Below are 11,725 nucleotides of genomic sequence, written 5' to 3' on the forward strand. Positions count from 1 at the left end.
AAATCTCAAATATACATCCAAGTCTCCAATAATTACATGTCACAAATGCAGCGGAAACGAATTCCCAACTATACATAAAACGATTCCAAATCCAAACTGTACAAGATATAGGCCATCCAACCACGTGAATAAGTACTACAAGCCTTCCTTCGCCACGAGCCCTATGGAGGGGGAAAAATATTTTTGGGGTGAGTTAGAAGCTCAGCGAGTAACCAGAAAAATCAGTAATCAAATAGGTTTCACAATAGTTCATTTCAATGATGTCATATATCAATGATGTCATAAATCAAATGATAAGTCCAGAAACAACTACAACATTTGCAAAACAGTAAATATGGAGTATCAATAATTCAAGAAACATTTACAATGGAAAGCGATAGTAACATTCATGAAAAGATACGCTCGTTCTCCTGACATTTCCTCCTTCCTTCAAACTTTTGAAAAATGCATTTTCTTTTCTTTTATAAATAAACCCCTCGCTCATTTGGTCATTCATTTCATTCACCAGACTCCACCAACCTCCACCAACCTACAAAGGTAATACTCGAGTATACCAAACGTTCACCCAAGTCCCTAATCGCCCGACTGAGACCGTTTCTGGCTCGAGACGACCGGTAACAAGGGGCAATGGCCAGTTCAGCCCAAAAGGCTTACATCATGCGCAACTAGCATTTCAATAATTAAATCCTTGAAAATTGCATAGTTATTTAGGTCGAGTGCGATAAAGTACACACTCGCCTAGAAAGCTCGTTTTGGAAATCATTCAAAGCACTTAACACGTTATCAATCAATAATACAAGTCATGAAGTCAAGAAAATATAGCAAATAAAGAACACTCACATGCAAGCACGCATGATATGCAAGAAAACAGTTCAAAAGTAACTTTGGAAACAGTTTAAAGGTAAATAATGCAAGAAAACGGTACAAAAATAACTTTGGAAACAGTTCAAAAGTAAATAATGCAGGAAACGGTTCATAAATAACTTCAGAAATAGTTTGAGGTCACTCACCTCCATGGCTCAGAAATCATCCATCATATAACATTGCCTTGCTCAAATCCAAGTCTTAGATCACAAACTCAAAGCAATCAAACCCTTTAAAACTTCGAACAGCACTTCCCCTAAATTTGCTTATTTTTCCGGCCATCATGGCTTCATTATTTCCTCAGCCAGTTCCAAAGGTACACACACAACAACAAGTTCATCCAATAGCCATTCAGCAAGGTCCAAGTAGTACAAAGACAAGTCAAGCTAGGAAAAAGTCCGGAAATGAAAGTTAAGCACAAAACCAGAAAAATAGGTTTTGACGTCATTTTGCGGTAATGGTACAAAAGGCGCTACGATTGTCGGATGAAGATTCAAGACCCACCGTTTCGAAGATAAGAGATAGGGCTACAATATTACAGAAGGTCACTCAACCCAGTTTTGAGTGCAAACAGGTCAAAAATGCAAGATACTACATCAAAAACGTAAAACAGATTCACCAAAACGCATTCTAGCGGAAACATCATAACTCAGGCTCTACAAGTCCAAATCCAGAAATTCCAAAACCAGATGATAGCTAAGAAACAGGGCTAAAGTTCATCAGAAGACCCCAACAACCAATTCGGAAGCATTCCTGACCAAAACAACCAATTACAGAAGCAATTCCCAAATTCGGGTAAAACCAGGGCAGCAAGGGTAATTCCGTCTTTTCTCAAGCTACGCTACTCCGATTGACCTGAAATTTTGCAGGAACCTCTAAAATATCATTCCCTATAACTTTAATGAAGACCACTCAGTCCAGTTCTCATCCTAACTAGGTCAAAGTTTCCAAAACAACTCCAAATTTTCCAGTTCGAAATTCACTGCAGAAATCAACTAGCAGTCCTGCTTTATTCACTCATATCTCAGCACACACAACTCCAATTCAGGTAATTTTAAAGCCATTAGAAAGCTAAGATACAAGGGTATAATTCCTAAGAAGACATCAACAACCAAATCGGTAGTATTCCCAGTCAAACTACCCAATTACCAAAGCTGATTACTATTCTCGGATAGAAACAGGATAGCAGGGGTATTTCGGTCTTTTTGCAGGCTACCGAGCTCAGATTGAGCTGAAAATTTACAGGTAACTAGAAAACATCATTCTCTACAACTTTCATGTTTTGTGCTAAGGACAATTCGGCCTCTAACCGGGTCAAACAGAAACGGGCAGAATAGGGGTTAGTGAAAGCCTAATCTGGAATTCATGCATTCAAGTGCTAATCTTCCACAAAACAACATCTAAAACAACTAAAAACCACTAATAAGCAATTAATTGAAGTAAAGAGGATGTTCTTGGCAAAATACCTTAAAACCACAAGAAAGGTAGGAGCTTAGGCTTTGTCCTCCAAAAATCCTTCCATTCAAGTTCCTAATCTTCCTTAACTAGCACTTTGTATGGAGTAATTTGAGTTTCCAATGGTTGGAACTTAAGATTTGGCTTGGATTTGAAGTTGAAGATGAAACTTTTCCTCTCTTTCTTTCTCTCAAGTGTTCAGCCAAGAAGGAAGAAGAAATGGGATATTTTTGGTCAAATTTTGGTATTTAGTAAAGGTAAGAAAGTTAAGTCAAAGTCCAACTCCAATCGGGTCGCGACACCTAGCACATTTTAATTGTAACACTTATCCTTTTGTCTCTCCATCATTAACCATCTAAGCAACCTCTAATTATCTCTTAACATCCGATAAATTAAACCCAGTATCCAAAACTTAACCTAACTGGCCGAATTTTTCCGAACTTTTCGCACTAGCGGGTCCCACGTCCGATATACGCTCTTTATTTCTCAAAAACTAACCGATATTAGAAAAATCATTTTAAAACTATTTTTGCTCATAAACTTTATCTGGGGAATTTTTCTAATCAAGAAAATGTAGAAAAGGCGGGTGTTAAAAAAAATTAACCCTAGAAAATTAGAAAATTTCCGGGTTCTCAAACTCATTTTTTTTTTCGGGGCGTCATACTTACGAAAGCTAAGATTCAAGAGTTGGATTATTAGCTACCTCCTTAGATGATGAACTCAGAAATTTCGGTCCTTTGAGCTCCAAGAAAACCGTGAGAATGAAGATTGAGTGAGATGAGATGAAGAAATTTTTGCTCCTTCTTCCTTGGTGTTGCATGGCTGCTTAGAAAGAGAAAGGAGAGAGTTGTGGCTGATGGAAAAGCTTCTAGAGTAAGCTTGGTAGTTGGCTCTAAGGTGCACAAAAGTCAACTCTCCAATAGTGCGCGTACGCACGCATTTCGTGCCCATTTCCTCTCGGGTTTGTTTCACTTGTGCACTAAACCTCTAATGTACTTCCATTAACATTATTATTATTCACTCTTAATAGTCTAAAAATAAATGTCCAAAGTCTCTTAATTAATCGCACGCACGAAAACGTGTACTTCCGATTTGTGCAGGATAGAGTGAAATTTCTAAGAAATTCCCACAACGATAGTATTACTAACTAATACTTGAGTACTTAATATAAAAATAACTATTTTAAAACTAATGTATGAGTCTTCAACCTCCAAACGCGATCATTGTACCCTCAAATCGATTATTGCCTCCAAACGCGGACTATTCTTACTAGACAAGCTTCTAAAAATTAAATTTTGTAACAAGTCATTTTAAAAATATATGTAAGTCATAGTTCCATGTAATTGGGTTCAAAAGGGTTGGAATAAAATATTCGGAGCAAACAGACAATTAAATATTTAAATAAACTAGTAATAGGAATTTAAAATAGGTAAATTTGCGAGTCCTAACACTTTTGGTTGTTTTTGGAGCTAATATACAAGTCACAAGAAAGGTTTTTAAAGTCAACTTTGAATAGTGTCCAAATAGTGTCTTTCACTTAAGTTTCTTGCTATCAACCCTTAGCTTTTCTAACCTTCTTTTAACTCCAAAATTTTTTCTTAACTTCACTAATATCTTAACTTATATTCTTCTAGGGTTTTGGCTAAATTCACTAATAAGTCACGAAATCAACAATTTTCAAGAAATTAATCGCTCGAAAGTTAAAATAAGCAAGTAAGAGAAACTCATTTACCAATTAACAAGTAAATCACTTAATGAATGCAAATTTTACAAAATATAATTTGAATAGAAATGCAAATAGTTGGGAAGTGAGAAAATAATTTTTCTGCGTCATCACATTATCACAACAAAGGATTGATCAATCTAAGTTTTCAAATTCCTCCTTCAACAATTTACACATTAGGCTAGTCATTGCCTCTATTGAGTTTAGGGTCAAAAGTTGACGATCCTTCTCCTTTAGAAATGCTTAAGTTTCCCTGCAAAGGTGTTAGTAAAAAAAAAAAAAAGATTTTTCCTCATGTGCTCCCTAGAACCCTCGTGTATTACTCAAAGATATAACACTCTAATAGACTCACCTAGTAGTTCTCAAGGCCCTTGATCACTTCTCTTGAAGAAATCATATCTGCCAAGGTGATTCAATCAACTATCCGTAGAACTAACTAGAATGTGACTTGCAACTAGGGTTTAAAAGGAACTTAATTGACATAGACTAAGGATAGGATATAACCTAAGACTCAAATGACTCTAAGATTTGCTAGAAAAATGACACAAAGAAAAGGGAAAGAGTGAGACACCAATCAGGTTCCAATGGACTCATTGGGTAGATTCAAAGTGTTCTAGGAATTTGAAGGGCTTGAATTCATTGCACAACCCTTTCACTTCAAGATTTGATGATTGAAAACTTAATTTGCCCTAATCCAATTGGTATTTCGCCAAAAAAAGATGCAAAAAGGTAACTGATTTGCTATTTTCCAATTTCGATAAGGAAACTAAGGTATGCGGCTATTTCTTTAAGTTTTCCAGCCACAAATGGTTGAGTTTTTGTTTCCAATACATGTTCACCTGTTCTTCTTGAAGATTTGAGGATCAACAAGTCATTTCAATCAAATTTGAATCAAGAAGATGGTCAAATAGCTTGATCATTCAAAACTTTCCAAGAATTTCGAGAAATTGTTAGGGTTTATCAAGAACTTCAAGAGTTGACTCAAGAATTTCAAGTAAACCAAGAGTTTGATTTAAGCTTCAAAAAGCAATCAAGATAAACCTCAAATTTTCAAGAATCAAATTAGAGTTCCAAGTTTGTTTCAAGATTTTCAAAATTCAAAAAATTTGAGATCAAGAATTCAAGACACTCTAAAGATTGTTTCAAGATCTTCAAGAACTTCCAGAATTCAATCAAGAAAGATTCAGGAAACACAACTGGACAGCCAAGATTTTTTTTTCCGAACATTTTGGACAAAATTTTTTTTAAGGATGAACAATAACTTTAGATTAACAGTACCTTGGATGAACAGTGATGGTGAGCAGTCAATGAATAATAATGATAAACACTACTCGTGAACAGTAACATTTTTTTTTGGACAAAAGACAACACACAAGAAAGATGATACACAACTCACGAAGAAACCCTAGAAGAATGAAGTGACACAAAGAAGAAAAATTGACTCGAACAACAAAATAAAAGGAATATAACTTAATACCTTCAACTAGTTCTGATGCCAGTTTATACAAACTTCATCTGACCTGCTACATAACCCATAATACGACAAGTGCCAAGGATCTAAATTAATGGTACTCAAGTTTTGATTGTGGAATTAGGTAGAATGACACCACGATCACGAAGAGGCCAAAGAGAACTCTCTCTCAATCTTATTTGCTGGAAAATTGTCAAACCCTTACAAAGTAGAAGCAAGGCCATTTATAGCCAAAGGTCCTAAACTAGTCCAAATCTGAATCAGGCTTGGATTGCATCACTTATTGTAATTAAATAACTAATCTAATGGCACATATAGCTAGTATAACTGGCCAATTTTTTCCTAATAATCAATAATTGAGTAATTAAGCAAAATCTTAACAAATTGTATGAAAATAAAGAAAAATCCTAAAATTTATCCGAATCAAATCCATGCAAAGATCAGTAGTCAGATTCACGCTCGGATTGGATGCAAAGAGCGAACCAAGAATAGAAACAACATGAAATGCTTGAAGGGACTGGATCCATGACTCGATCTACGGATGAATCCAATAGATCCAAGCGCGAATCCATCAATTCTTCATTTCCTCGACCAGGATCAACATGCAAAATTAATTCCATGTTAGTCCAACACTTTCTAAGTATTTGTATGGTCCAAATTGGTCTTGAACGGCTCGATCCAATGCTTGAAGTGACTCTTTAACTTTCTTAGCTTTTGCATGAGTAAACGAATCTGTTGGAAGCTTCATCAGATCAGCACTTGAAGTCAGGGCAGCTTGATCAACCATATCAGTACCCGAAATCTTTCTAACACTTACTAAGTTATTACAAATGTTCATGGGGTTAATCTTTTATAAGTTGTATACAACAATATTTGGATATATGCAACTTAATTTGATTTTAAATTTGAACTTTAATTTTTATATATGTGGCATGCATCTAAACCCGTCAATGTCTACATTGATGGTGTATATAGGAAAGATTAATCCATCTTTATGATAGTGAGTTACCATAAAGTCTTAACATATAGGATTCTAGTTGTAGCATGAATACCCTAATTTTGAAAGTTGTAGACATATTATGTGACAGCCCCACCTCTCCCTAGGGCGTACCCCAGGGTTCGGCGGGCCGCCTGCCCAGCTCTCGCCGGGACTCAGTCGATCACTACAATCGTCAAATATATTACAATAAAAATCTCAAATATACATCACATGGTCCACCAATATACATCCAAGTCTCCAATAATTACATGTCACAAATGCAGCGGAAACTAATTTCCAACTATACATCAAATGATTCCAAATCCAAAACTGTACAATATATAGGCCATCAATTCACGTGAATAAGCACAACAAGTCCTGCCTTCGCCTTGAGCCCTGTGGAGGGGAATAAAATATTTTTGGGGTGAGCTAGAAGCTCAGCGAGTAACCAGAAAATCATTAATCAAATCGGTTTCACAATAGTTCATTTCAATGATGTCCTATAGCAATGATGTCATAAATTAAATGATAAATCCGGAAACAACTACATCATTTGCAAAACAGTAAATATGGATTATCAATAATTCAAGAAATATTTACAATGGAAAGCGATAGTAACATTCATGAAAGGATACATTCATTCTCCTGACATTTCCTCGCTCATTTGGTCATTCATTTCATTTCATTCACCCCGTCCCTGGCTTTTGGCCAGGCTCCACCAACCTACATAGGTAATACTCGAGTATACCAAACGTTCACCCAAGTTCCTAATCGCCTGACCGAGTCCGCTTCTGGCTCAAGACGACCGGTAACAAGGGGCAATGGCCAGTTCAGCCCAAAAGGCTTACATTCATGCACAAGTAACATTTCAATCAAAAATTTCACATTTATCGAGGTCGAATGCGATAAAGTACACACTCGCCTCGAAAACTCGTTTTGGAAATCATTATAAGCGCTTAACACGTTATCAACCAAAATACAAGTCATGAAGTCAAGAAATATAGCAAACAAGGCACACTCAAATGCCAGCACACATGATATGCAAGAAAACATTTCAAACGTAACTTTGGAAACAGTTCAAAAGTAAATAACGTAAGAAACGTTTCACAAGTACTTTGGAAATAGTTTAGGGTCACTCACCTCCATGGCTCAGAAATCATCCATCATATAACATTGCCTTGCTCAAATCCAAGTCTTAGATCACAAACTCAAAGCAATCAAACCCTTTAAAACTTCGGACAGCACTTCCCCTAAATTTGCTTACTTTCCCAGCCATCATGGCTTCATTATTTCCTCAGCCAGTTCCAAAGTCACACAAATAAGTTCATCCAATAGCCGTTCAGCAAGCTCCAAGTAGTACTAGCACAAGTCAAGCTAGGGAAAAGTCCGGAAATGAAAGTTAAGCTCAAAACCAGAAAAATAGTTTTGACGTCATTTTACGGTAATGGTACCAAAGGCGCTACGATTGTCGGATGAAGGTGAAAGACCCACTGTTTCGAAGCTAAGAGTCAGGGCTACAATATTACAGAAGGTCACTCAACCCAGTTTCGAGTGCAAACAGGTCAAAAAGGCAAGATACCACATCAAAAACGTAAAACAGATCCACCAAAACGCATTCTAGCGGAAACATCATAACTCAGGCTCTACAAGTCCAAATCCAGAAATTCCAAAGGCATATGGTAGCTAATACATCAAGCTACATTTCATCAGAAGACCTCAAAGGCCAAATCGTGCATTTTCATGATCGAAAATGGAAGACTACACGAAAACAAAAATCTGGGCGCGAAACAGGTTTCAAAAACAGTTAAGGGTATTTCGGTCATTTCACATGCTACAGTGGTCAGATCAAGCTGAAAATTTACAGGAAACTATTTTATAGCCTTGGATACAACTTTCATGTTTTGGCCAAAATCTAATTCGGTGAGAATCAGGGTGAAAGGTCACGGTCAAATTGAGTTAAAAGGCAACCCTGTTCGCAGCACCCCTTCCCAGACCAGTCTCAGTATTTCCGACTTTTCTCACTCCACACTACTCCAATTGACCTGAAATTTTACAGGCACCTTTAAAACATCAATACCTACAACTTTTATGTTTTAAGCCAAGGCCAATTCGGCCTCTAACCATGAGATACAAAACCGGACAGAATTGGGGATATAAAACCCTAACTTTCTCAAATTCCTTCCAAACCCAAAATTGGTTGCAATTACCAATCATTTACACCTACTAGAGTTATTAAACATCATTTCCAACCATCATGGACAGCCACAACATCATGATCAAATTAAACCAGAAAAATCATCAATAAATCAAAAACTTCACCAATTCATCTCAAACCAAGAAATAAACCACAAATTTCAGCACTTTAGCTCCCACTAGGCATAACTTAAGCTTCATTAAGTGTAGGAGGAAGTTCAATCACCACTCACCTTAACAATAGAAGAGAGAGAACAACTAGGCACCTTAACCTTCCAAATAACTCCACCAAGAGCTCCAATCTTCCTTAGCTAGCAAGTTTTATGGAGTGATTTGCAATTTAATCGGTTGGAACTCAAGATTTGAGCAAGAATTGAAGTTGAAGTTGAAGAAACTCTCTCTTGTTCTTTCCTCACCAAAAATTTCGGCCAAGACAATAAAAATGGAAGAAATTGGGTCAAAATTTGGTTTAGTAAAGGTTAAGACAAGTCCAAGTCAAAGTCAAGGTCCAATAGTTAGGTGACAAATGGTCCTCTAGGATTTTAATCTTATCCTTTTGTCTCTCCAAGATTAAACCATCTAAGTAACCTCTAATTATCTCTTAGCACCTTGTAAAATAATATCACTTAATACAAAATTCCAACAAGTTGTCAAAAATATAATGCATTTACCGCACTAGCGGGTCCCACGTCCAAAATACGCTTTTAATTTCTCAAAAACTAACCGATACTAGAAAAATCATTTTAAAACTATTTTTGCTCATAAACTTTATCTGGGAAATTTTTCTAATCAAGAAAATGTAGAAAAGGCGGGCGTTAAAAAAAATGAACCCTAGAAAATTAGAAAATTTTCGGGTTCTCAAACTCATTTTTTTCGGGGCGCCACATATTAAAACTCTCTCAATTCTTAATTTTTATCATTTGATATATTTAGAGATCGCCAAAGGTGAAAATACCTAAATATAAGGATAAAGAGATAAAATAATGACAGTCGGGAAACTTAGTAACTAAGAATTGCGTGCAACCTTTTTCTATTCTCCATAACACATGCGTCATGTATGTTATTATAGGCCAAGTAACAAGAAATTCATTAGGTCACGGTGTATTTTGTTGTGTGATGTGCGACCCTTTCAGAATCCACCTTTGCATATCTAGTCAATAAAGGAGCTATATTGGTTTCCTCAAAAGAAAAGGATCTATGTTGGAAAGGCTCTAGTTGTGATTGAGGAGGTTTACACATAGAAAGATGACAGTCATTATTCAAAGAGTGCAGCCTTCACTACGTTAATGCTTCTAGGAATCCAATGCTCAAAACAAACGAAGGAAGAGCACCATCCTAAGCATGTTAAAAAAAATATATCATATCCAGCAGCATTAACCATGAACATAAAAACAATTAATAAAGTTTGTTGCTAAGGAGATATTGATATAGTAGTTAAGGCCGAGATTTTCATATTTAGAGATTCTAAATTTAAATTCTTCTACTTTTTCCCCCTCCTTAAATCGCACCCTTTTTCTACTGAAAAAATAATAATAATAAAGTTTGTCAACAACAGAAAGCTGAAAAAAGAAAAGGTTTGACTTTCAAAATCAAACTTGCAGTCGAAAAACGAAAGCTAGATTGCAAAAACAGATGAAACCAAAGAAAAAAAAAACTAAAGTAGCCTATCTGGTCTAAAAAAAACGTATAAATTGCCACGTAGACCCCTCCCTGTGTTGGAAGCCTCGGCTTTAGTAGTATTTCGCTCGTTGAAGTGTCATTATTTGACAATACAAACGCTTGAATGAATTCAACATCATTCATCCCTGGATTATGCATTAATGAACTAACATCTTTAGTGCAATTTCAACTCCGTACAGGAGTATTCCCTTCCGTTTCTGCCACCCGCCGCTGATGCTGAAAAGATGGTGAAGTACTCAAGGGAGCCCGATAACCCTACCAAGTCCTGCAAAGCCAGGGGATCTGATCTCCGTGTTCATTTCAAGAACACAAGGGAAACAGCGCATGCCATCAGGAAGCTGCCTTTAGCGAAGGCTAAGAGGTACTTGGAGGATGTTTTGGCCCATAAGCAGGCGATTCCGTTTACACGTTTCGGTGGAGGTGTTGGGCGTACTGCTTAGGCCAAGAATAGGCATTCAAATGGACAGGGTCGCTGGCTTTGTTAAATCTGCTAGCTTCATTTTGGATTTGCTCAAGAATGCTGAAAGCAATGCAGAGGTGAAAGGCTTGGATGTGGATTCGCTTTTCATTTCTCACATTCAAGTGAATCAAGCACAGAAACAAAGACGCCGCACATATCGTGCCCATGGAAGAATAAACCCCTACATGTCTTCCCCCTGCCATATTGAGTTGATTTTGTCCGAGAAGGAAGTCTGTCAAAAAGGAGCCTGAATCACAGTTGGCCACCAGCAAATCTAGAAAGGCTTAAGCTATATGTAATGGTGCTTTCATTGGCAATGGCTTTAGTGGGTTCTACAAATTTTGAGGCATATTGTTACTTAATGCTATTGGAGGCTACAAGACAAGTTTTGCTGGTGTTTAAATTCAACAAGTTCATTCAAAGACATTCAAAGACATAGTTTGACTTGTAGAGACAGCTTTTTGTTCTTCATGATTATCGTCTTGCTTTTTTTGGGTTGGATGTTATGGTAGTGTTGGATTATTTATCAAAAAAAAAAAAGAAATTTCAACTCCGTGACTGTGCTAACAAAAAAAACAAAATCTACGCATTAGTATAACACAGATGTCTTACACTTGTTTGTTCAAGAAAAAAAATGAATTTTGTTTGAAATTCTCTTCTTTTACATCAATGTGGATTTGATATTTTCTTTCTATTTAATTAGAGCTTGGATTTGTAATGCCGTGTCATGTGTTCCTATTGCTTAGACCTATTAAACTTGGATCTGCTATAAATATTTAAACAATTAGACAGGTGACAGAGTAAAAGAAGGGTCGAAGCGGGAGCAAACAAGATTTCAAAGCCAAATCCATAAAAGCAATTTTTCATGCATGTATTTGAATAACGTTGACATTCTCATTT

General features: G+C 36.5%; 1 pseudogene; it reads left to right on the plus strand.

The window, feature by feature from the left end:
• The first annotated feature begins 10,525 nt into the window (after positions 1-10,525).
• LOC113714837 (large ribosomal subunit protein uL22y-like) lies at positions 10,526-11,128 on the plus strand (annotated as a pseudogene).
• Positions 11,129-11,725: the final 597 nt, after the last annotated feature.

This window comes from Coffea arabica, chromosome 10c, assembly GCF_036785885.1.
Source record: "Coffea arabica cultivar ET-39 chromosome 10c, Coffea Arabica ET-39 HiFi, whole genome shotgun sequence".
Taxonomy (NCBI): Eukaryota; Viridiplantae; Streptophyta; class Magnoliopsida; order Gentianales; family Rubiaceae; genus Coffea; species Coffea arabica.